This window comes from Xylocopa sonorina, chromosome 10, assembly GCF_050948175.1.
Source record: "Xylocopa sonorina isolate GNS202 chromosome 10, iyXylSono1_principal, whole genome shotgun sequence".
Classification (NCBI taxonomy): domain Eukaryota; kingdom Metazoa; phylum Arthropoda; class Insecta; order Hymenoptera; family Apidae; genus Xylocopa; species Xylocopa sonorina.
In genome coordinates, this window is record NC_135202.1 from 5,296,829 (window position 1) to 5,322,287 (window position 25,459).

At 45.4% G+C, this 25,459-nt stretch overlaps 1 protein-coding gene across 1 annotated transcript in view; it reads left to right on the top strand.

Moving 5' to 3' along the window:
* The first annotated feature begins 9,890 nt into the window (after positions 1 to 9,890).
* Mub (poly(rC)-binding protein mub) overlaps positions 9,891 to 25,459 on the top strand; it is a 123,174-nt gene continuing 107,605 nt past the window's right edge. Inside the window, exon 1 of the mRNA XM_076902273.1 lies at positions 9,891 to 10,193. The gene's annotated coding sequence lies outside the window, so the exon portion shown is untranslated. The remainder of the gene's footprint in view (positions 10,194 to 25,459) is intronic.

Consider the following 25,459-nt stretch of genomic DNA (forward strand, 5'->3'; position numbering starts at 1 on the left):
TCACTTTAAGCGTCAATTTTTTAATAAATTCTCTAATACGAAATATGACGGAGAAGTGGCGCAGAAATGTTGCTTCCGATTTATTTAACCAGATCCCGTGGGAATGACGAAGCTCCGCGGAGCTCTTGGGCGGGGGAACGCTAAAAGTCCTAATAATCGTAAGTTACTTACGTAATTTTAAGGGGCGCGCAATCTCGCGTGCCGCTCGTTCGATCGTAACTGCATTCTGATGTTAAGATAAGTTAATTAGATGGAGCCGGTATAGCGGCGACGTCGTTGCAGTTCCGTAAAGTGAATTAAATTGTTTGTCGCCGCAGCTAATTCATTTAACCCGGCATCTGGATGCTGAGTGTGTGCCCGGAACTGTTACGGATCCGGAAATACGGGGCTACGGTGTCGAGGACCAAAAATCATTTATGTCATCGGGAGTAATTGAGGGTGCAACTGGATTAAGACGCCATGTAACGAAATGTTCGCTGTTAAGCGAGATGTATTTTATACTTTACTTATCTACTTGCGTAATTCATTAATACTTATTTCAACGCAACTTACTTATGTTTCGAACTTTTTTTTTGATGCTTTATTTTGAGAGAATTTGGAATTTTAGTATTAAACACAGAACGGTTCTTCGTGTATTACGATGCATGGATAAGATCGTTATCACGTTCTTCTTATTATTGCCTGGCACGTGATTTTTGCTTTTATGACACGTTCGTTGTAGGCAGGAATTTATTGCTCTATATATCCCGCTTTCATCACTGCTGGATGCATTAAAAATTTTTATTTCAAGCCATTTCTCGCATAAAATTGTTAAACAGTTTGCGTGACTGCAATAAATAAATGAACGCTCTTAATAGTGGAATATTTCCTGAAATTATACGTTTTATGCAGTTGATGTGAAAATTTCGCGAGACACTTTATTGTATAAATAACCGTGATCACGAGTGCCAGTAAAATCCCGATTTTCATACGTCGTACGAAGAAAATTACTGCCTCGTATGCAAAATGATCGAAACTTTTTTTCTATATTCCTTTTTTTTTTTTAAAGAGCTGAATCTATAATTACCACGTATCACTGAAAAAAACTCACTGATAATTAATATTCAATTGCGCCTTTAATATCGAATAACGTGTAGGGGTTCGCGTGTTTCCACGATATTTTCATCGCGAACAAACTCTGCCCCCGATGGAGGGCAAAAAAATTCCACACTCACTTCGCCCCGTCCAATATTCATAGAGAAGTTCCGTGGACACTTGTCGCTTGATCTTAATTAAAAGTGGTCGACGGGATGGTCGTGCGAAGTAGCCGGCAGAGTGCTCGCTCGAAGACGATGGATGGAACGCGGAGTGTCGAACGGGCCGATAGACAAACAAGGATCCATTAATCTGGAGGGGTGAAATCGCGACGTTAATAACGCCGGCTCTCGATTGAAGATCGAAAGTCTACGGTCGGCGATAATGCGGAAAGTAGAATTGAAAGACCCGTGATTCTTCATATTTCACCGGGGTCTGGGTTGGGAAACGGCTGAATTACGTAAAACGGTGGCCTGTCGGCGATAAACCAGCGGCTCTGCGGCGAGGGTGGTGGTTTGTCGTGCTGGTGGAGAGCGTCAAGGAATTCTAAGAACAAAGCACGCAATTGTTGGCTGCTCGCGATATTTCTCGTGTGGCTTCCGTTCGAGATCGATCGGCTGCTTGAAATTATTTATTTAGTCGATTGAAAATATGTCGACGATCGCTGACTCTCGCCCTTTGGTCATTTTTCTGGTATCGATCGCTTAAAAGTTCCGAGTTGCGTAATAAACTGTTATGATGCTCGACGAGCAATTTAATTAATAATTCGCTCGTTTCCTACCCGTGGATTCTATAAATTACGCTTTCTGTGCCATTTTTGTGCAAATTCGTCGATCTGAAGAGATGATGATTTAGTTAATTGGGCGATGATATGTTGGTCATTATTGATTTTCTCCTGGTCACTTCCTTTGATATTCGTTCGTTTGATTGATTAAAACTCGAAGTTGTATAATAGTCGTTATGGAGCTTATTTGAAAATTTAATTAACGATGTGCTTACTTCTTCAGCGTAAATTGTGTAAGGTCTTTATTTTGTAACGTGTTTATGTTGATATTTAATTAATTGATCGAAAATATATGGTCGATCATTTGTTTCCTCCCGTTTACAATTTTTGATGTTTTCGCGAAGAGACTCGACGAAGAGTCATTACTATAACATCACGCACGTTGTTACTCGCACTGAAATTTCATAGGAATAGAATCACGAAATCATCGCTACATCTATTTTACGGTGACAGCTTCAGAATGAGTATTATCGTATTAATAAAACGTAGCTACCGCTGTCCCCCGGAAACCTATCAAAACTCCATCCCGCTCATTCCCACACGCTGCTACGCCCCTCACTTTTAATTTCACGTTTAATCACGCAATCAAATTTTAATCCCCGCGAATGTTCGTGATCGCGCGGCACGAGGGCGGGCCTTGGCGCGCGCGTACGTCACGTCGGAAGTCCCATAACCGCGGATTAATTTTTAAGAGGGTTTCCTTGGTCGGCTAACGTCGTTCCTCTTATTTCCAATTTGTAGTGTCGAGTTTTCCACAAATTTGCTCACGATTACCCAGCCGTCCGGCACCGGTTAGCCAATTTCGCGATATAATCTGCGAAATCCGTGCAATCTCACTCGTCTCGGTCGAGTTTCCGCCCACCCACCTCCTTCAAGCGGCACCGCCGCCGCCGCCGCCGCCACTTCACCCCCACGGATCACGCTAACTTAATGAAGTCCTTATTAACCGCGAGGTTAAAGCCGCCAGACGAGAGAAGTCCTCTCGAAGCTGGCTGGATCGATCGATACTTTTAGTTTACGAATTACCCCCCACCCTTTAACTCCACCATCGCCATCCCCCTCTCACCCTCTGTCCATCGAAACGCTCGCGGAATCACCACCGCCCCTTTATTTGCTAACGAGAAACATTTATCCCCATCGGGGTGAGTTTTTAAGGAATATTGCGCTTCCTTTCAAGAAGGGGTGGCTTGCGCCGTCAGAGATCCCTTTCTCTCTCTCTCTCTCTCTCTGTTTGATCAACGCTACCCGAGATTTCTTCCCGTTCGGTGCGCGGCTCGCGAAACTTATGAGAATTTTTTCCGACGGATTTTTTTCGAGCATTTTTAAGGCCGCACTCGAGTCCTATCGCGTTAATTGGAGCTAGCTAGCGAAGCTCGAGGATTTATAGTTTTTCGGCGAGGTTTCAGGTCGCGACAGCGGTCGTGCGCGGGGGTTGCAGTGTTCGAGGATCTCAGACGAGGCAACTAGGCAAGTTGTGTGTGTAGATTTTTATAAAAGAACTGTTTTAACGGTCAAGAAGCTCCTGTGCAATTTTCTATCGCGAAAATTGTACAGTATTTTTATGCACCCGATTTGGGGTGCGTTTGTGTCATTGTTTTCGACAGCATAGACATTGGCTCCGTGATAATACGATGATGATATTTAGATTGTTTTAAGTAACAGAGATTTACCAGTTTCGAAACAGTGCAGTTTTTAACAGCGCTCCTCTAACGACGAGATTAAGGTATAAATTGAAGAGAGGTGGAAAAATGTTTGTGCTGCCTGGAAAATTCTGTCTACTGTCCAATTTCATTTCTCCTGTTCCCTTTCTATTTGTACTGGTAATACTCTTCCTTCAACGGTGAAAATTCCAGACACACTTGTCGGAAAATATTCTCGGAAAGTGTCACTTGGATATCGTACGTACGAAGTCCGACAAATCATGACCAACCAACGCGAGAATGATCGCGAAACATACTACGTTTGGAATATTCAGACGACTACTTCATTCCCTTTAACGCACTTCTTCTACAATTTTCATGCATCGTAACATCAATAGAAAAAAAGGTTATCGATGACGGAAGGTTTTTAAATCCAGCAGATAGCTTTCGTGAAGTAAATATGTCCTAAAAATCAACATAGATCCCCGCGATATTCCAATCAGAAATACCCACTGCGGAACACAGCCGTGACGTAAATGGCCTCGTCGAAGCCCTGGCAACCATGACGCGTTCGCTGTTAAACGCGATAGAAACCGGACGGTTGAGATCGCGGGAATCGTGTTTGCGAAAATTTTCCTCCGATAAACCTCGATACGCGTGTGCACAGGTGAACGTGTATGCAGGCTTCCGGAAAACGTCGCGGAGTTTTCGCTCGTATAAATCCACTTTGCCGTCGCGCGAGCGTTACGTACGAGACGTTTGCCACCGCGGACAGAAGGGGTGGGTTGAGAGAGAAGGAGAGAGATGGAAAGAAAGAGGGAGACAGAGTAGAGAGAGGATGTAGAGCTTCTGGTGGTACGTAATATATAAATGACGTCAGTTCAGGTGTCGTGGGATCGTATCTCGAATTATGAATAAAATATCATTCGTCTCGGCGCGCGATGCACCAGCATATCGATCCGATGCACGATTGCGCGAGATATCGTTGCTTGGAGCGTTGATTAATCCTGCGATCCGGCTCGCGGGACTTGCACGTGGCGTAATCGAATCTGGGGACCCGCTCGTGACGGGACACGCGTGAGATCCTTTAACGTGACGTTTATGGATTTCTCCTGTTGGGTTCTTCTCTGCTCTGATTCTGACCGATCACGTGGCTCGCCTGACTGCTGGAGAACCTTGGCTGGATAATTAATCCAGCACTTTTTTTGGTTCTGCGATTTTTAGAGATGTCAACGCGTCTATTTCCACCTCGAATCAGAATTTTCATTTGATTTCAAGCTAGTTTCGTCGCGGTACTTTTGGGACTTTTATTGGAATTGTGTTGAAACGCTTTCGATGGAAAGTTTCGACGGACTTTTGACGTACACGATTACTTTCGCGAACCAATAATTCGATGTACTCGAATTGCATTCGAGCTAAATTCCAACGAACTCGATTCCACTTCTCTCCTTCTCTGTTTGACAGTTTTTCATATTCTGTCTAGAATGATTCACCAAAATAGATTTCCCATTATTTCATTCCTCGAACAACTCGTCATCTCATCCATACGAATGATTAACCGGACAGACAACAGAGGCAGACGCCCACGGACGCGCAACTACCCTGAGCGACTCAAAGGGGGTGCATCAGGAAATCCGCGAGCGTTGCGGTGGCGATTTTCAACCGTGTCCTGTTCTGGTATAATTGCGTTCCAGAATCGATCAGGCAAGTGTGGCAGACGTCGCAGGACGAGCGTAATTTCCCGATTTACTGTTTTCCTATTATCGTGCCGCGCCCCCCGGCAGTCGAACTCTGACCCGCGCCGTTAGTCCGATTGCTGCCAGCTCGAGCCGCTTTGTGTGCCGATAACACGATGTACACTGTCCCTTGGGCCACTCCGCTGTCTCGATATAAGGCAATTCGATCGTCGATCATACGTTCTAGGGAACGATGGGCTGCTCGCGTGCAAGTCGGTTCGAACCTGAACTGGCTCGCGATTGCGTGATTGCTGAAATTCCAATGTCTAGAGATTGTATAATAATAGTTCGCTTTATAGACAGGAGATCCTCTAATTTAAAATAGAATCGCTCGAAACTTCTCACTTTAAACTTAAAACTGAGAAGGCTAGGATTCAGGATTCTTTTTCTTCTTCCATTCTTACCCTTCGTTCTAGGTACCTGATGCTAAGCAATCGTGTTCGATTATTAAGAGAGTGAAACAAATAAATTATCAATGTTGCAATTAACGAGTTCCTGCGTCTACTGTAAAGAGTCGAAGGGAAGCTGAGATCGTCATAAATTAGAGGTTGAGAGGTTGAAAGAAGATTCTTTATGTAAAATAGAACTAATCGCTCGAAACTTCTCAATATAAACATAAAACTGAGAAGGCTAGGATCCAGGATTCTTTTTCTATTTCTATTCTTGTTTTTATTCTATTTATCTGAAGCTAAGCAATCGTGTTTGATTACTAAGAAAATGAAACAGACAAATTATCAATGTTGCAATTAACGAGTTCCTACGTCTACAGTAAAGAGTCGAAGGGAACGTGGGGGCGTCATAAATCAGAGGTTGAAATCGCTGAGCGCGTTGGCCGTCTCCGGTGGCAGCGGATCAACGCGACGCACGTTTTGTTTAATAAGGACGAAGGTACAAAGGGGCGGGTCGAAAGTAATGGACCAAGTCGGTTGCAACCCTTCCGCGTTTCGTGGCTGGCGCCGCGTCGAGGGTGGTCCCGAAGGCAAACGACAGGTCGATTTGGGGTTACGAGCTGGGATTGAGATCGGCGAGCAGATAGAAATAGGAGCCGAGGGTTTATAGTGACTTTAGAGTGACGCGTAAAGGGCTGTTAGGGCTGATGTTGATGGAGTGTTTGTCGGAGGTCTACAGATGTTTCCAGTGTTTTATGGGAGTCTCGTGATTCGCAATAGAGCGAAGATGTATTCCGAACCATGAAATTGATCGAGACGATGCGTCAATTACCACTTCAAAATTAATATCGATTTTTAACATGGACATACGTTTACCACTATATCCAATCGATTTACGCATCTCAAATTTCTATTCTTACATCTCGTTGTTTAAACTGCACGCAACAAGAGAGTCCACTAGACTCGTCTTCAAAGTGACAAGGTAACGTCGAACAGTGGACAACGAAATTATTCTCACTTTCGACAAAATTCAAGCGAGAGGACTGCGTTTAGAGCAGATCCATCAGAGTTCGAGTGGACCATGATTTCTCCCGTTCTGCGGTGCCTCGGATATATCCCGTTGGCGTGGCCGACAATGCCCGGTCGGTGTCTGGCACGGCCTGTTGGCGGAGCGTCAGCGCGAGGCACTCCAGCGGCCTTAATTGCCGTAGACTCGCTGCTAATTAGTTTACATTACACTCTCCGTATCCTCTAGGTCCTGGCCCGTTCTCTCTCTCTCTCTCTCTCTCTCTCTCTCTCGTTCTCTCCATCTCTCTCTCTGTCACTGTGCCTCCTCCGATATTGCGAGGGGCTCTTTAATGTCGGCCGTCCGCCGGCCGGATACACGTGTACCAACGCTTACGTGTGCGTACGTGTCACGCGCAATACACCGCACTACATTCCCGGTGACTACCGACGCACTTGGCCCATCTTCTTCGCTTTTGTGCCCTTTGTTCGCCCGCGACCTTTGCCCGCCGTTACCAGAGAGAACCCCACCGGGGTAATTTGTAGCCGTTCGGGAATCGAGAGTGGTCCTGGTCCGCGCGAGTGGATCCTGCGGCGCGTGCTTCGAGTTTCTATTAATTTCCACCGAATTACATCGTTGCCGCTCCTCACGTCTAACGGGAACCAAGGGATGTATATCTCAATTGAACGAACGTCGCGAGTGGCAATTCGTGCGGTGGTTGAGAACAGGGTTTTCGAGGCCCCTCACAGCCGTTTTAATGCTACCGTGTAGATATTAGCCGGTGGACTAACGTCTGACCGTCGCGAACGCGTAACAACCCGCAACAAATACTTTTTAATGCACGGTTTGCAGCGCCGTTCACGATCCCGCCAATTTATACTGGCGAACGTAAAACCAGTTTTACGAGATGGCGATTTGTGGACGAAGAAACGGGGAAGTTACCGGTCGACGACACGGCGCGGAACAGTGTTCGAAGTTTTCACAGCCACGGGAACGAAATTACGTACGAGCCGAGCATCGATATTCAGGCTCGTCGAAAGTCGATCCAGGGAGAAGTTACGTGCCTTTTTCGACGCGGGAGTCTCTCACCTGTTGCCAGGGAACCGCCACCCACGCCTGTCTTGTTTTCGTGACGATCAGACGCTCCCTCGCCCCTTCCTTTTTTCCCTCGTTCCTCTCCTTTCGTTCAATCGCTCTCGAGGGTACGTCTCGTAGTCGGTTTACGTCCTGTGCAGCTCGATACCAAGCGCAGGCAGTATATTTTAATGATAAACAAATTTCTTCTCTTTAATGGATCTTTATAGGGTTCGTGTAATTTGTTTGTTTATTCGTTTCGTCGCTTTTACTGGAAGCAGTAAGTTAGAGAACAAAATGGTCGTACACGTGATTCACACGGTATTTCCATTCGGAAACTTTCCACATTTACGCTACCAGCCAACAGATATTCCCGTTTTCTTTACCTCTCGGTTTCCCGCTGGAATAATCCGTCAAGGCTAGTTTATGACCGGCAAAAATGTAAAGTAAAACATCTCTAGAGAACTAGAATGTCTCTGTTATAACTCTGAGAATTTCTTACCTACAGCCGCACTGTGTTAGCGGTCTCGTGCATCCTGCACACCCTGGTATTTTTATCACCTAGATGTTACGACACTAATTGCTCCTTCAAGTCGATTGTAAGAATAAAAGCAGAGTTGCAGATTTTACGTTGCTAGAGGGAAAGCTTTACACTTTCAAAATGGAATGAAGGTTTTATAAGCATCCTGGGGAATTACCGTCTAGGTTAAAATTTCATGCTAGAGAGATTTGAAATTTATACGAAACGTCGCTTCAAAGTTGAAAAAGCTTTAATATCCTTGCGAGCCTTCCCTCTGTAGAAATTCCAAATGTTTACGAAACTTTGTTGCTAGGGAATTCCGAGTTCCCGTAAAGCGTTGCCTTCAAAGCGGTGTAAAATTGTGCGATTCTCGATGCCACAGAAATTTGAAATTTTCTCACCAAGTATTACTCTAAACAAACACGGCGTTTCCTCGAAATTTCATCGCGAAGAAGCACCACAAAATTGCGCGAGCCTTTAATCTGCAAGAATTTGAAACTTTCCCGCGATATTGCTCGGAAGAAAGGGAGGACGCGGCAGACACACCCACACGCGTTATCTCAATGTTGTTTCCCTTTATACCAGGTGGTCGTTTTATCTTGCGCCGGATAGTCGAACTGTGTGCGCGTCGCAAGGAAGAACACGATGTTCCTGCGAGGCGTGCGACCTCACCTGTTGCGAGCGACCTCCTCTGTTGATCTTAATCGAGATTCCGTTGGCCAAAGTTCACTGCCGCCATAATCTTTCGTTCCTGGCTCTGACCTCTCGTCCTTTCGTTGGCATTAACGCCGGGACACGAATATGTTGGTCACCTTTTTTGACGTAATCCCAACGCGACCTATGCTACTTTTATATCTCCACACGCGCCCCTGGATTTAGCTTATTTTATCTTACGTTTTTATCACCGCGTTTGATTAAAAGCCGCGACCGCAGGGAGAACCAGAGACTTTCCCCTATCGCGTTATCACACTGTTGGCTGTGTTCTCCAGAAACGAGAGCTGAATTATGCAAATTAGTCGTTCAGCAATGTATACTTCTACCAGAAGCAGTAAATTAGAGAACGTATTTCACAGCGAAAATATAATAGAAACGTTCGAGTGAATTTATGCTACATGGTCCTTTGAATGCGATTAGGACTTGCAATGCAGCCATCGCATGGTAAGATACACATTATTTAATACTACCATATATTTCCAAAATATAAAATAAAACATTTGCTGCTCCAACACCCATTTTATTATCTACGTACATTTTGTAAATCTCGCACATGTACCTTACAATTTATAACACACTCTGTCCAAGCAACCAAGTCACAGTAAAATTACATAACACCCCCACGAGACGAATCTTCGAATCCATAGCAAACTGTCCACCTTCTTCCTCTTAACTTACTCTCAACGCATAAGTCGCAAACTGTTTACTATCGTCTAATCCCCCATAGTAGCGTCGTTCTCGCCTACACGATTCAGCCAGCAGAACTACGAACGAGACCGTGTCCAGTTCGATTTGAAATCCCGCGCGCGTCGAAACAACCCCCTCGGTTGGCGGCATTCGAGTTTCCCTCTCGTCCTGTATCCCGTTCACGGGATTGGCCGCGACGGTCGGCGCGCACGGCGAGGCCGGATGCGCGCACCAGGATGCGCATGAAGTACGCGTGTATACGCGCCCGCGAACAGTGTCGCGTCAGCCCCCGGCCCTGCTACACCACGTACCATCATCCAGGTCCAGAACCTATACCTGTTCTTTCTCTCTCTCTCTCTCTCTTCTCTTTTACCACCGACCGACCGACCGACCTAACCCAATCGACCCATCCACCGACACCACAACCTGGCGAACTTATTCGATTGCCACGTTGTCGAGTCAAAAGTCGATCAACCAGTGTTTCACCGTCGTTGTCGTCGTCGTGGTCATCGTAGTGGTGGTCCCCAACGTTCCACACGTCGACACGCTGGATTAACCTTCACTGGCAAGTCTCCACTGTTTGCTTTACTAATTAGACTGGTTTTTATTTTGGTTTCTTTTTTTCTTTTGCACGTCGAACCCGGAATTCGCTCGCACTCGAATTCCCGCGGCGACGCGCTTACGCGGACCCGCGTCGAGAGACGTAGATCCTGGGTACCATTGATTTTGGATCACGCGACCATGACGAAACGAATTCTTGATGCGGTAAAACCGCTCTATCGTTTCGTCGTCGTACGTGCAGTTGACAGCTGCTGCGTTTCCACGTGTTCTTGATTACGCGATACGCGGAGTCCGTTATCGTTGAGTTTATGGAAGAACGTGGTATTCTGGGTTCCGATTATGGTAACTCAAGGGTATATTTTTATCCGCTCGACGGTAGAAACAGAGATCGTTCACGTGTTGTGTTGTCGGATCGTCGAGCGATGTCCTTCTGGGCGATGTGCTAATACACGTGCACGCTGTTCTGTAGAAGAGAACGTTTAAACTGTAAATGTAAATACGAACGTTGCTCAGGGATATTTGTAGACATTTTTCTGTTTCAACTTGTCACGATTACCAGTTTAATATTTTGTTAGAAGATACGCAAGAAGTAAAAAATTGTACATTAGAAATTAACCATGACCATTCTCAAGCGTGTCCTAAGTAACCTTCGAACTTTACTGCAAAGTTTCGTCTGAATTTTTAATCTCTCCCGGGTCAAGAATACGTTCTATTAAACATCCGGCCGTTACACGGTTCAGAGCCGAGAAATCCACCTCGTCTTCTGAACTTGCTCCAAAATTTCGCCGTGAGCCTACATTTAAACGCCACTTGAGAATTAATTAACGACCGTAGAGTCGCAAAGGAGCGGGCGAGTTCGGTTAGCGTTTAGCGCGGGCTCGAAGAGGAAGTTGAGAGCCGTTAATTGCCGCGAAAGGAAATGAAAGAGAATCGGGACGAATTTTTCCCGGGGACAGCGCGGAACGTTTAATCGAGTTGCCCCGTTGTTTTGCGCCGCGGCGGGGACAGTTTTTCTTCTCCCTCTCCCCTGTCTTTCTTCTCCTCTCGTTTCCTTTTTTTTTCTCCTTCTTTTTCTTTCTCGAGACGACACTCGTAATTACAAAAGTTGCCGCGTACAGTTTTTCCTCTCCTTTTTCGATTCGAGCCGTTTACGGGCAACTTTCCTCCTTTCACTGGGAAATGAAATATATCGCGGCCGCTCTTTAAAAACCCCATGGAACGTAATTTACAGCAAAGGGAACGCGACCGCGATGAAACTTTTCCGTCGCGTGATTTTCCTCCGTTCTTCTTCCAGCAGAGTCGGATTGTAGCAATCTTCTCTTCTGGAACTTTTCCTTCGAACGTGTGTCTCTTACGTACACTGAGGAATGCGTGTAAAATCATTGGTCTTGGCTAGAATTCGGTCGTAGCAAGTGTTAACTTTGATTTCAACGGAACAATAACTCGAACGTGCCACAGGATACGAAAGTGGTTTCACTTTTAAATTGTATAACGTTGCCATTTAGTAGCGCACAGTCTCTTGGTCTAGCGAACTCGTAAACGTGTGAAACGAGAAGTTCCAGCACTGCTGAATATTGCGTGGATCGATTAAAATGAGACATTCTGTAGGTTAAATCCCATATTTGTGTTGGTCATAATGCAAATCAGAGGTAACGAGCTACTGCGCTCTGATGAACTTCATACTAACGCATAATAATGACGAGCGCAATCTTTATTAATGCAGAGACACGTACGTCATGCTCTTTGGTAATTAACATTTATCAACGCGTGCTGTACGGTGACGGATGAACATTAATCAATGGCTAACCAGACGATAAATTAATCGTAGATACATTTTTTCAAGCGAGAGTTGGTACAAAAAAGCGTACAAGTTCGATGCTTAAGACGCGTACTGTCGCGTATTTAATCCTTTGCCATGTAAACGAACCAGTTCGTTTCGGAAGGTTTACATTCTTTTTAACATAAATATACAAACATTCTCCAAACTGAGGCGATTATTTTGATCTAGAGCGTTATTAATTTTAGGAAAGAATGTATTTTGTCGATTTTGTTGGTTCGAAAATTTTCTGATCGAAATAACACAGCGTGTGCGCGTTTATGGTGGACATAGATCACTAAATTCCGTATTACCTATCCTCTCTGAGAGGAGGCTCAAGTTTCGAGATTTAACTATTAATATCACAATGTAGCAGGATCAACAGTATGACGATGACTGTATCTACTTTGGGACTCTTGTTAGTTGATGCAGCAATGTGTACGCTGTTTCTTAATTTGTGTAGGTCTTGTAATACTTTGCTAATAATATCATCGCATATCATACACCCGATATTACGCAAGAACGATTGAGATTATATATATACACATCCGTGTACTTAAAAAAATGTACTCGCTAACACGTTTCCATGTTTGTTATCACTAACATCCCCCTCAAGTGTTTGAAATTAAAGTTATTTAACCAATAAATTCGTACACGTCAAGTAATTGTTGATTAATTACCATTCGATTTTGCGCAAGTTTCCATGTAATACATGGATGTAATGATATGGGGGTGTATGTGGTTTATAATGTGCTAGATATCGCGCTTACCTCGAAGTTTCATCAGTATTTAGTTAAATTGGGGATTAATAACGAAGTTTCAAGTGCTATATATCAGAATTTAACCAAAATTTTCCTACCTATTTCCAAACTCGCGTGGAATATCCAGGCTTCTAGAATCATCCCTTAAAATAAAATCCAGCAACGCACCTCCAAGTATCACAATTTTTCCGTTTACAAATCGTTGGTAATTTTTCTAAATTTGTTTTCGCAATTTGCTTTCACCCTAACGATACTCTGAACAGTACAGGCTCAGTGCAATTATACCATCTTCGAAATCCTTTTCACGAAAGACACTGGACAGTCCAAAAAACACCGTGAAAACCGCCAGAGAGCCTCGTAATACGAGAATAGAAATTCGAAGGAGTTTACATAGTTCCGCGAAGAAATTACTGACCACTCTAACGTTTCGTTCGTGGAGCAACAAGGTTTTCGCCTGGGACAGCCGACCGGTTTCCTCGAGCCGAGATGCTTTTGCTCGCTGTACACTTGTTTGTTCCGGCAAATATTATCGTTAGGGGGACTATTATTACACTCAGACAACAAATGCGACAGAGCATCGTCGGCTTGGAACGCGATTCCGCTAATAACTCGCGCCCGACAGAAATAGACCCGCGTTAGGGAGGAGTAAATACTGGCTCTCTCGTACAACGAGGTACGGTGTACTTGAACACTTACGTTAGATCAGGTCACCGACTGTTTCGTACCTCGCGACTGCTAGAGATGCCCAAATGCAGCACGCGTATCTGCGCTAAAACCGTCGAACAATTCAGAAGAACGCGATTATTACGATGCTCTTGGCACAGGACGAGTCCTAATTAAACGAGACATCAGGTATTTCGTTACAGTATAGAAAGCTCTGTAGAGAAAGGAGAACGCAAGTGGGTTGAACGTGGCGCAGAGTCCACAGTAGAAGGGTTGAAAGGTTCGAGAACCGATTCGAGCGAATGCCATCGATTTCATTTAGCGTGGTAACATCATAAATCACTATGAACGTCAACCAGGACCGCGTTCGTCGCGCCATCTTATCCCTAGACGAACTCAGTTACGCTGGCTGAGTCGCGGTTAATACGAAAAGATGGATCTGGTTTTAAGAATCGCAATGAAAGGGGGTAATGAGAATGGGGAACGCGGTGGTTACAGGGCATGGTGAAAGGAGTGGTGATGACAGATCTGGTGATTGCTCGGGAGCACAGATTTAATGAGGATGCTTGTTATTGCTTTCATGCGCGTTGGGTGTCCTTTGTCTATGCGGACGTAGCTAGAGAAAATTGCTGAAGTTCGCTTTGTACTTCGCGGAAAGAGAAACGTTCGAACGGTATATACGCGACCAGCCGCGGCGGAGTTTTATGAGAGGCAAATATTTAAATCGGAATTTCCATACCCCTACAACGTTAACGAGAGGACAGACTATCTCATTTTCGTGCCCCTCGTAGTTGGATTTGGAATTTCTTTTGATTGGAACTCCTCCCCTCTGTTTTTCCGATAGCGTTCGGTTAAAGCGACATTTCACTCGCGATTTTCCTACGACGAATTCATTCCCGTGATACAGATTCGTTAGAAACAAACCTCGCATCTTTCAGCAAGTGTCTGCGATATTTCAAACTGTTTCGAAATCGTGTACGTAAATTATTTGCGATGGACTCTTTTTAAATTTGACTTAAAACAAGTCCGTGGCGATAAAACGAAGAAGATGGTCAAGGGAAAGAGGCGCTAAGCATTTTAACAGCGTAAGAATTAGAAAGTTTGATAACTCGTTGCTTGCAATTCCAGCGCGATCGAATAAAGAACTAGTTTCTTAGTTTAATTATTCCCCTTTTAAATTGAAATCGCGATAAGAGTCAGGGAGGGGGTGGAGTCCGTGAAATCCCTCTTTCGAGGGAGCGCACAATTTCCTTCAATTTCCACGAGCCACGAATATCGAAACTGAAAACGTAAAACGCTCTGGATGCCTCTCTCCAGCGTTCCTCCAACAATTTGCACGCAGCCGCAGTCCAATTTCGACGCGCCCACCCCTTTTTTCCCGGTGTCGAAGGTATCATTTACCTGGGCTCACACGAGAGTAGGCGAAGCTACCCCTCGTCGACGATCTCATTCGATTTTAGGGTTACAATATTAAAATGGCGCAGTCGTGGAATGGCCACGGTTAAGAGGACTCGATCCCTCCCGCCTTCTTCTTATCCCTGCGCGAAGACGTTCACCAGTCCTCGAGGGTGTTGCGTTAATATTGCAGCCGGCCCGCGGGAAAAGAAGGCGAAGCTAGGAAATTGGAGACGAACGGACGAACGCGGGGGCTGCTAGCGTGCGAGCACATCGTCCTCTTCGACTGATAGGGACATTTGTTACCCTCTATTCGCAGCCACGTTCCATTTCGTTGACTCTGACTACTTGCGTGCGCTGCGCGATTCGCCTCTTCTTCCTTGCGCTACCATCGAGGGTTGCGTGGGATTCGATCCTTACTTTTTGCCACGATTAAACGTGACATTATTTATGACGCTTGCAACAGAAAAAATTGTAATCTCACGCAACGTCGTTTTGTCGGAAGCTGATTATTTGGATTCATTCAGTGACGAGTTCTTCGGTTTTGGTTATCGTGGACTCGTTCACTGGGCTCGTTTAATTCGTACTGTTGCGTGCATATCCATAAGTTGCATTAATGCAAGAGTTTCTAGCTATTTATTTCTCGCTAATCATGATACTGGGGTCCATGAACGCGATATCTACCTTTAATATGGCTCAGTTGTTTCGTTTCCTCCCTGGACGCCGCACGATGCATATTGTATTAAACGTCCGTCGAAAAGGAGTGGTGAATTTTTAAATGTTTAAGGCGATTCTGGATCTAGAAGTCAATTTTTGAAACCGTCCCTGGTAACGCAAAGCAATCGAATCGATCGAAGCTTTCCCGCGCGAATTTGCGATCAGTTCCCGTGATTCATATTCGTACAAACATCGATCCGTGGCTGGGATGCGTTGATGGATGCTCTGAATGTTTGATCGAGCAATACGCGTGCAATTTCCCCTCTCGTGCCGATTTTTTAATCGAATTACTTGTACGTCAGGTTGTCAACAGCGCATCAGTTATCACTGCGCGCGATCATCGTCATCGCTGAGTTGTTTGTTCTTACTTTTGTATTAATGTGCGTGCGAAAGATTTTCAAAGCAGTGCTTTCTTCAAGAAGAAACTTCCTACGTAATCTCGTAGATTCTTTCCTAAAAATGACGAACAGCATATACGAAACCTGCTGGACATTTTGAGCGAGCATCTCGTGAAAATTATTATATCGTGCACACATATTTTACGTTCATTATAATTTCTGGCGGGATCTGGCAAGGTTATTGGTTATTATTTACGAGAACAGCTGGCGGAGATTGTTTGCGCGTGCGCTTTCACATTTAGTGGTCACAGTGGCTAGTAAAGAATCCAGCAAACCGGAAATTATAAACCGGATCGGATTATTAATCATGTGTGGTTGTTGATCCTATTGCTTTATCTTTCGAGGGTAAACTTGTACACTTTTTTTATTCGTAATCGAAGTTATCAGTTAATTAATACACTTGCGAAAGAAATTTGTCTCCTTCTCTTTTAAACTTACAATTTAATGCCTTGATTTATGCTAAAAAGGTGGTCGTTGAATGTAAGATTTCCGCAAAGGGCAAGGAAAATGAAAAACGCGGGACAAAAGGGTCGAAGAGGCGTCTAAATTTAGTTTCCTAATTAATGAACTCCGAGGGCAGGTTTCTCTGGCATTCTTGTATATCCATCCAGTTGTCGTGGGAATTTTTCAATGAAATTAAGGAACTCGAGGCGCACCGCGAACGCTTCTTGTTTGCTAAGAAAACAGTGCTCATTATAGCTTCTAGTAGCGTTTCCTTTGCTTACGCGGTATTTATAAATGTTTATTGACACAGGTGTCCATTGTAGTCGTCGCGGTAACTGCATAAGCTCGCGATAATGTACAGCGAAATCGTGATCCTTTAATTAACTGTAACGAGACAGACGTCAGCAATTTCTACATCTGCTGGCAAATATTATCTCGGCTAATTTTGAAACTACGAAATTATGTTACACGTTAAGGTTTATGTTTGTAAAGGCGTTCGATTATCCGCGAGATGCTACTTGAATTTATACACTTCAGGATTATTATGATTCTCTGAATCGTTTAGTAGCCACGCAGATCATTTAGATAGATCGCACAGTCTGAGTTTGTAACAATAAATAAGTTCAGAACCAGATGAATTTTAATTTCATCCAATAGTACGACTACATGATGATACATTGCAAATCTTATATTTGATCAGACGATCCAACCCTTTCGCAGTTAACTGTCACAGTCATTTTTATTAACAAACGACAAAAAATAATTTTTATCATCCACGTAAACGACTATAGAATGATACATTCAACAACTCTCACATTTGGACAAATGATCTAACCCCTTCGCAGTTAATTATCACAGTGATTTTCATTAACAAACGACAAAAAATAATTTCTATCATCCACGCAAACAACTATAATAACTCTGACATATCCGAAAAGTAAACGAATATCGACATACAACGAACATACCAACACGACACGTAATTGACGTTAAACACGAAGCAATCGATCATTATGTAAGTTAAGTTACTATCCAAATAACGTCACCAAAGTGTAACCATTAAAATGTATGATAGCCGAACGCGAACCCAGCGCAGTCAATCAAGAAGCCGACACCCCCGTGTCAGCCATGAAAACACGAGTCCACGTCCTCCTTCCACGTAGTTTACTCGGTTTCGTCGCGAATCTACATCAAATCGCAATTACCGTGTCGCGATGAACGCGCCTCGCGCCCGTCCATCTCGCGTTTATCGCGCGCCCTTAAAGAAAAGCCCAGCTGCGCGTCCACCACCCCTTTGGCTCTCACCCTTCCACGCTCTTCTGGACCAGCGCGTTATCTCCGACGCGGCAGCTGACGGTGTGCGTCGAAACTTTTGTTCCAGTTAGACGCGCGTACCATGCGAGTATTTACCAGAAGGAACGTTGGAGTAGCGGCAGCGCGGACGTTTGAATAAATGGAAGGGGGACAGGGGTAGGTGTCTGTCAAAAGAGGCGTCGTTAGTGCCAGAGGCGTAATTCCGCTATCTGACTCGGCCTCTCCGCGCTCGTTTGTTCGCCAGAGTGAAAGAAAGCCTCTGCCACACGTGCGCGCGTGCCTCTGTGCGTCCGTGTGTGCATGTTTGTGCATCCCCGCGTGCACACGGTATATAGAGAAGGCGTCCTGAAAGCGGGTTCCTCGTCCAAAAATGAGTTGCATACACCTCGAATGGAGGCTCCTTTACCAGCAGTTTTCGTTGCGACCAGAGGGTCTGTTTCGAGAAACCTTGGCTCTCCCGATTTTTTTTACGCGGCCCCACTTGGCTGCGGCTGGTTATATCGCGTTGAATTTCATTTCGCGCAGCACAGTTGTGACTTGGAGACGTTCGCTAATGAGTACGGTCATTTGGACAAGAATCTGCGGATCCTCCAGAAGTTTCATTTAAGATCGTTCGATATTTTCCCCTCAACGCGTTGCTCTAGACTCGTTCGACCATATTGGCTGTCTGAAAAATTACATGTACTTAAGGGATGAAATTGAACGGAAGTCGCAGCGGATAAAGCTGCGAGAGATACGCGAACGAGAAGCAGAAACGACGCGGGGAGCTCGCTCGAATGGAATAGAAATCGTATCGAAATCGGATCACCGCGTATTCTCATTCCGTTTCGGTTCGTGTAACCACCCCTCCACTCCCTTCTCTGTCTCCTGATCGCGGCGAAAGAGTTCTCCTCGGGTTCGCTCGCTTCCTGTACCCTGCGTATCAATTCTAACACACTCCTCAGCGAGGAAGGGTGCATCCGGTACCGACACGCAACCCTCTATCGGCAGGCTTTAGTCGTTGTTTTGAAAATTACTCTGGTGGAAACATCGGAGCAGCCTCGCTCGCGATTCTCCTCTGAAAGAGGCATCCGAGTGTCCCTGATCGAAGATAAACGCGCGCGTAAATCCTGTATCGCGAATATGACGTGGGTGGTGCCCTCGCGAGTTTTGTTCGATGCGCTGAATGCACTCTACCTGTCTGTAGCGGTTTGATACCAATCGTCGGCTGCGAGAATTGGAACGATACGACGCTTAGAAGGGGTGCGGAGGTTGGCGCGCGGTTTCGAGTAATGAAAAATCTTGTTTTCAGTCGAGCTATCTTGGAATTCGATTCGCGAAGCGTTATCTTCGCAGTTTTTACGCTCCGTCATCGTTAATCTTCGTTTGGGTTTAATCGAGTTACGCAATCTGTGTCGCGAGTCAAGTCGAGCGATAATGTTCCTCGAAATGAAATGCGCGACACGCGATCGTCGCTGCTACGAAGAAGATAACACGAAATCGGCGCATTCGAGTTTCGTCATCGTTACGCGACATCCTCGCGCAAGTATATTTAATAGGTTCGGGATGTTTGCCAGGAATATTGCACCTCCGAGATTCGAGTTTAGTCGTGACTTGGTGGCTTCTATAAAGACTGATTGGGATTTCGCGAATCGAGTTTATTTACGTTTTAGTAGCACAGGTTCGGGGCCCTGATTCAGTATAAACTGTGAACTTTGAGGTAGCGTGGGCTTCGACGGTATTTATGGCGTATGAATCAACGCAACGTTTCTAGCCAGAAATTAGCTTTCACTTCAATGACTGGAGTTTAATTCGTTAATAAATATTTGTTCGAAATGAAAACCTCCATTAGTAATATAAAGATACGGTCAGATTTTTCGAAAAATATCTATTCCCAATCTTTCGCCAATTGTTCGTTATTTTATATCGAATAAGCGATGTCTGATCTGCTTGTTCTCAGCGAAACGAAATATTTTATCGATATTAATCGTGGCTATTCACGGTCCACTAAAAGGGGTCAATTTAATTGATTTTAAAGTTTCATTTAAGGAGATTCGAAAAAAAAGTCTCGCATAATTCTATTAATCGCACGATACGATATATCAATTATGTATCAGCTATAATTGGTAGACATTGAATTCTCGTCGACGAAACGTACACGTCCGTTGACGCGCGCAGTCGCGATCGTTTATTTCCAAACGTATTGTGCGACGTCAGGTAACGAGCAAGGAGGTCGGTTATTTTTCCTGGCCAAATTAATTCGCCGCGCGGCTCTCTGACAAGCTTGCCTCGTTTCGAACGATCTGTGAAATTTCAGCCAGTAACTCACCGTTGGACGAGGTGTGCCGGCGCCACTGCCAGCGGACGTTAATTTATGCACGCTGATATTCAAATGCCGCTGCCAGTCAATCCGTAATCGCGTTACTCACCGAGTCCCGTGATTTTTCGACGGATGCGATTATACGGATGGAATCACTCGTAGTGCTTCCATCTCGAACGAAATCCGCCACCCGTTTCGAGTGTGTCCACGTCCCGCTGCACGAGTTACGAGACCCGCCATCCGGTTGTGCAAAAAAAATGAATCGAAAATTCGATTGATATCGTCTCGATTCGAGCGAAATCCATCGATTATGACGGATTCGAGCAAATTTTCCGCAAGAAAGTTGTCGAATAAAATTTCGAGATCGTAATTAACGAAATTCTTCGCCCCCCGCTGGATCGAATTTGAAAGGCATAATAATGGAAATTGGTCGAGGGTATCGATGAACGAAGCCAGGCGAATCGACAGCGATTTCATTATCAATTTAGCCGCGCGCTAAAATATGGACCGATCGATAATCCATTCCACTCTCGTTCGTTATACCGCTCGCGAGTGCCGCGCGATCGCGGCCAATATTTCAACGCGGATACGCGCGGCTCTCAGCCGAGAAAAGGAAATTTAAAGGACGATCCGCGATCATGCGATCTCCTCTTTTATACACGAGAATGAAGACGGATCTCGAGAGAAACGCGTAGTCTAACTGGAATAACTAGCTTGACACTGAGTGAGATATCCATCGTTGCGATTTATTAATCTAGAAAAATCGCTTGCTAATCTCTCGAGTACCTTTTGGCGTATCTTATTTAGCATATCTTTGGAATATCCTTTTGAAACAGACTCCAACTTTTTTCGATAGCCGTTGGAATAGAGAAGAATGGAAAAAACGAGGGAAAATCATAGCAATTCGAGGAAGATCCCATCCGACTTTTTCGAGCCAGCGTAGCTTTCATTTCTCTGATAAATGGATTGGGCCGCGTGATGGATCAAAGGGTCACGCGGAACAACCATTCGCGAAATTCCCACCCCGTTTCGCGGGATACCTTCGCTCCAGGTTCGCAATCATCGAGAAACGTCGACGATGACCTGGAAAACGCTTTTGTTCTAATGGATGACACGGCCGTCGAAACGCGTTCGATCCGCGTGAATCGACGCGTAAGATAATTCCTACCACCCTCGCCATCAACCCTTTCGGGTCCCTGGGGGCGCGCGAACGCCAAGCGCGAGCCACTGCGTCGACGAATTTCACCGTTGCGAGCGATATGAAAAACGCAAGGAACAAACGCGCACGGAAACGCTTTTAATGGATCAGGCCATCGCGACGATCGATCAAAACCCACGCGGATGTTCGTCGACGGCGAGCGCTGGAATTACTTCTAAATGTGGTTCCTTTCATTTTTAAACACGGCACTCGCAGAATTGCCGCGACCATTAATTTTATATGGGCCACGTTTGTTTTTCTATGGATAGCCATCGGGGATTCAGTCTCTCCCATTTTCCTCGTTACTTTCGAGAGAGCATGGGAACGGAGTTTAATATTTGACGCTCTAATGTTAAGGTAGTTTCGTGCACCGTTTCTTAAATGCTTCAGACTATCAAGTAAGAGTTACTTAATTGAAATTGATATATCATTTAACGATACTATTTTGTAGTACTCTCTTCCATTCGTCCATGTACTATTTTTTACATCATCAGTTAAAAGAACGTAGTCGTAAGATATATCACGACTCGATGGTAGCAGCTGACAAGATCAGCTTGGTATCGAATTCCACTGAAACAGATCACACGAAACGGGAATTAATTGAAAGTTCCATTGTAGATCGGCATCCGTTTCGCTGGCGAAGATCGTAATTGAGTGGCTCGAGACCATCCTCGCGAGCTGGCCACCGCGTCGAAGCTCTCGAACTCAACCCATGGCGTCGCGCGAAAAGGCTAGGCGCGGATCGATCGAGGATTCCGCCGCGACGCCTCGGTTACGTTCGGTCGCCTGGTCTATAATTACACGGGCGCAAAAACAATCCGTACTCCGTGCTGCACGCGTGTTCCACGGATCGACGAGGTAATTAGGCCCGTGGCCAACGGCACTTCACGAGCCGTGCGCCGAGCGCGAACAATACGCCCATTCGGTTCGCCTTGAAAATTATGTAAAATTAGCGGACAGATTCGTCAGACCCGGATCGGGACGTAGCGCCTCCGTTTCCCTATCGAACCAGCTCCTTTATTAGCGATCGATTCCCATCGAACCCGTTTCTTTCCACCCTATCCCTTGCTACGCTCGACGCTACACAGACGAATCGATCGTCGAACTGAGAGAACTAGAGATGGAGAGGGAGAGAGAGATTCTGGTACAATGGAATGGCTGGTTAACTGGACATCAATTAGCTGGTCTCGCGATTATACGGGTATTGGTTCTCCGATTCCAAGGACGTCTGTTGGGCTCGTTGTCGTGGAGACGTGTTTCAGATGCAAGCGAACCTTTTCTGCAGGTATCCAGGGATGATTATTCTAGTTAATATTTGTGCCACTTGGGTCCTAATTGACTCCAAAGATTAACGATGCGATATGAACGCACTCGATACTGTTTTTGTGTGGTAGATACGTTCTGGAGGAAGTCGTGTGGAAATAGACGCGAGATCCATGAGAATCGTGCGAGAATGACAAATGATCGTGTAAAAAAGTAAGTGGAGGATATTTTTGAGCCTTGTCAGAGTAAAACAGTATTGAGTATAATTATAAGTAGTAGTGTAATTATACTCGATACTGTTTTTACACGGTTTTACTCTGACAAGGTTCAAAAATACCTTCAAATAAAAATATTGAGAAACTCGAAAGACAGAAGATGCGCCATTATGCGATTACCATAGAATTAGAATGCTCTTCAGACAAGCGTGCTCATAAAACACGTACGAAGACAAAGTGGTACACCCGTTTGCGTTTCGATCGCGAGTTTGTCGGACGCTATAAATCCGCCTCGAGTCCCCCGTGATTCCATCAGCGGGGGCGAAAACAAGAGCCGAGTAAAAATGATGCAAAGCACATAGGGACAGGAAGCGGTACCAGGCGAACGAGAGACGGAACGAGCGGTGTTCCGGCTGAAAGTTGGTCGAGCACCAGCCGAGTTACGACTTATGCGGAACCTTTTGTCTCCCGACAATGGCCAACTTGCTCCGCGTCGCGGCGCGACGCAGTCTCGTCCTCCGTGGATCCTCCTCGCTTCCCATGGTTTAAACCCCGTCCCGCGTGTCGCTGCCTGTTTCCTGACGGACGCCAGTTTTGCCAGCCACCGTTTTCGCGGCTTTTTTCCCGCGTCCCGCGTTTGAAAGTTTCGCGACTCGTGTCCTCGTCTAAAAACAGAGAAATTCACGTTTTGGTTTTGTAATATGCACCTGTCGAATTTAAGCTTTTCTGCTCGTCGTTAGTTTATACGCTTTCGAAATTGCACGTACGATTTAATCGACCAAATCACAGTTTTAATTGCCAAGCAGCAACTTTAATATTTCAAGTCAGACACTGGTGTAGCGAAACAGAGGGGTTGTATGAGGGGGTTAAACGAAAGCTGATTACAGACGATTATTGTATGCGAAAAAAATAGGAGGATGATGAAGTGAAATGATCCTGGCTTGCTCGATGCAGCGGATTTACGTGGACGTAGGATCGCGCGAATAACCCAGTTTTAAGTGAGCGTACGCGTTTTCGTTTTTACGCGTACGGATAATGAAACAGGTGAAAAGAAGACTCGCGGTGCATAGGCGGTTTCGGTGAAATGAATATTAATGCGTCTCGCATCGCGTTGAACCCAGCCCCGCCACCCTTCTATTTTCCTTTCAGCCGGCTGGTTTTATTCGATCGTAATCCGACATCTTCCGTTGCCACCCGTGGCGAGACAGTGAACAGAGGGGCCGTGTAAATCGAAGGGAAGGAATTCCACGTTTAGCAAATACCTCGCTGATTGCACGTATCGAACGGCCATGAATTATGCATCCGGCCGCGTCCACGACGTCACCTGCCGGTAATTATTTTCATTGTCCCGGTGAAATCGAAGGTGAATTGGTTTGAATGAAAAGGATCGATCGATGCTTTCGAATTATTGGTGTTATTCCATTTTATTTTATTTTTTTCACAACCAACGTGCCAAAAAATCGCACAGAGTGAATAAAAAATCGTGACACAATTTGAGAGGGTTGTAAAATGAATTCCAGTGCAAGAGTAAGCGAAAAAGTTTTTCTTTAAATTGTCTGAAAAATTGTGCCAAGTATGCGTACACTTAACTATTCTCACTCGAAAATATTTTCTTCTTATTCGAAGTCGCATCTGCATATCGTAAAATTCTCCAATAATCCAGAGACGCCTTGGCGGTGCTTCCTGCCGACGCTTAACCCTCCACTAAACATCCGGATTCTCAATATTTCACCGCTCCTCAGGGCTCCAAGTTCTTCTCACGAGATCTCGATTTTTCTCTGTCCCCGCGCAGCAGCCAATTTTGGATCCGATTTAATTCCACGCGACGTTGTTTCGCGGCCTATTACACGGCCGCCGACGTATCCCGGACGTATCTCGCCGGAAAGCGATGGTTTCCCATCGTTTCCGCTCGTTTCGCCGGTAGATGCGTTAATCTTGCCAGTTTTCGTCCACGTTCTCCCACGGCCATTTGGTAACGCCCAGATAGGATATTTCGTGCACGTAGTCAATTTACCCGGCTAGATGAGCTGGCTTCCCAGATGATGGATTCCTCGGCGGGGTGACGTCCCACTGGCTTCAGGGAAGTCACAGATAAGCGTTCACCTCTGGGGGTGCGAGCGTGGCGGGACAGTGGAATGGTTACTCGCATTGCTGTCGTCCTGTGCGCACCGAAATAGGCGAATAAACGCGAACATAACACAGTATACGACGCACTACTTGTACTTACACAACCTAGATTACATATGAATTTTGTGCTAAGTAAAAAAGAGCGAATAGAGAATAATTGGACGCGTAACGAGTGAAGCCAACGCGGTATACAAAGTGAATAAAGTTCTGAGACGAGAAGCTTGCGTAGTCGTTTTCACAATTTTCCGTGAGAACTGCAGGGTGGGCATTATTACTGGAACTGGATACGAAACGTGTATCGGGTTAGCTAGACGCACGGAAATGAGACGCGTATCGATTACGTGTAATCGTTTTATTTGCCCAGGCCTTAGCACAATGGCTCTCGAGGCAGGCTGATGTGCCGGAAAGTTTGATGAAAATCCAGGGGAGTCGGGAAGGCCAACAATGGCCGTCAACGTGCATTACAGGCAGGGGGGTTGAAGCGTGCGCGGATCGTTGTGTTCTTCCTCGCACTTGTCCACGTAATAATTTAATCTCGCGGCCAAGGAAACTTTATACTTTGCCCCTCCGTTTAAACACCGTGAATGAAACGCATTGTTACGCGCGATTCGTTTGACGAGACTAAAATTAATTCTCGGATAAAATGGCGGAGGGCTGAGAAACG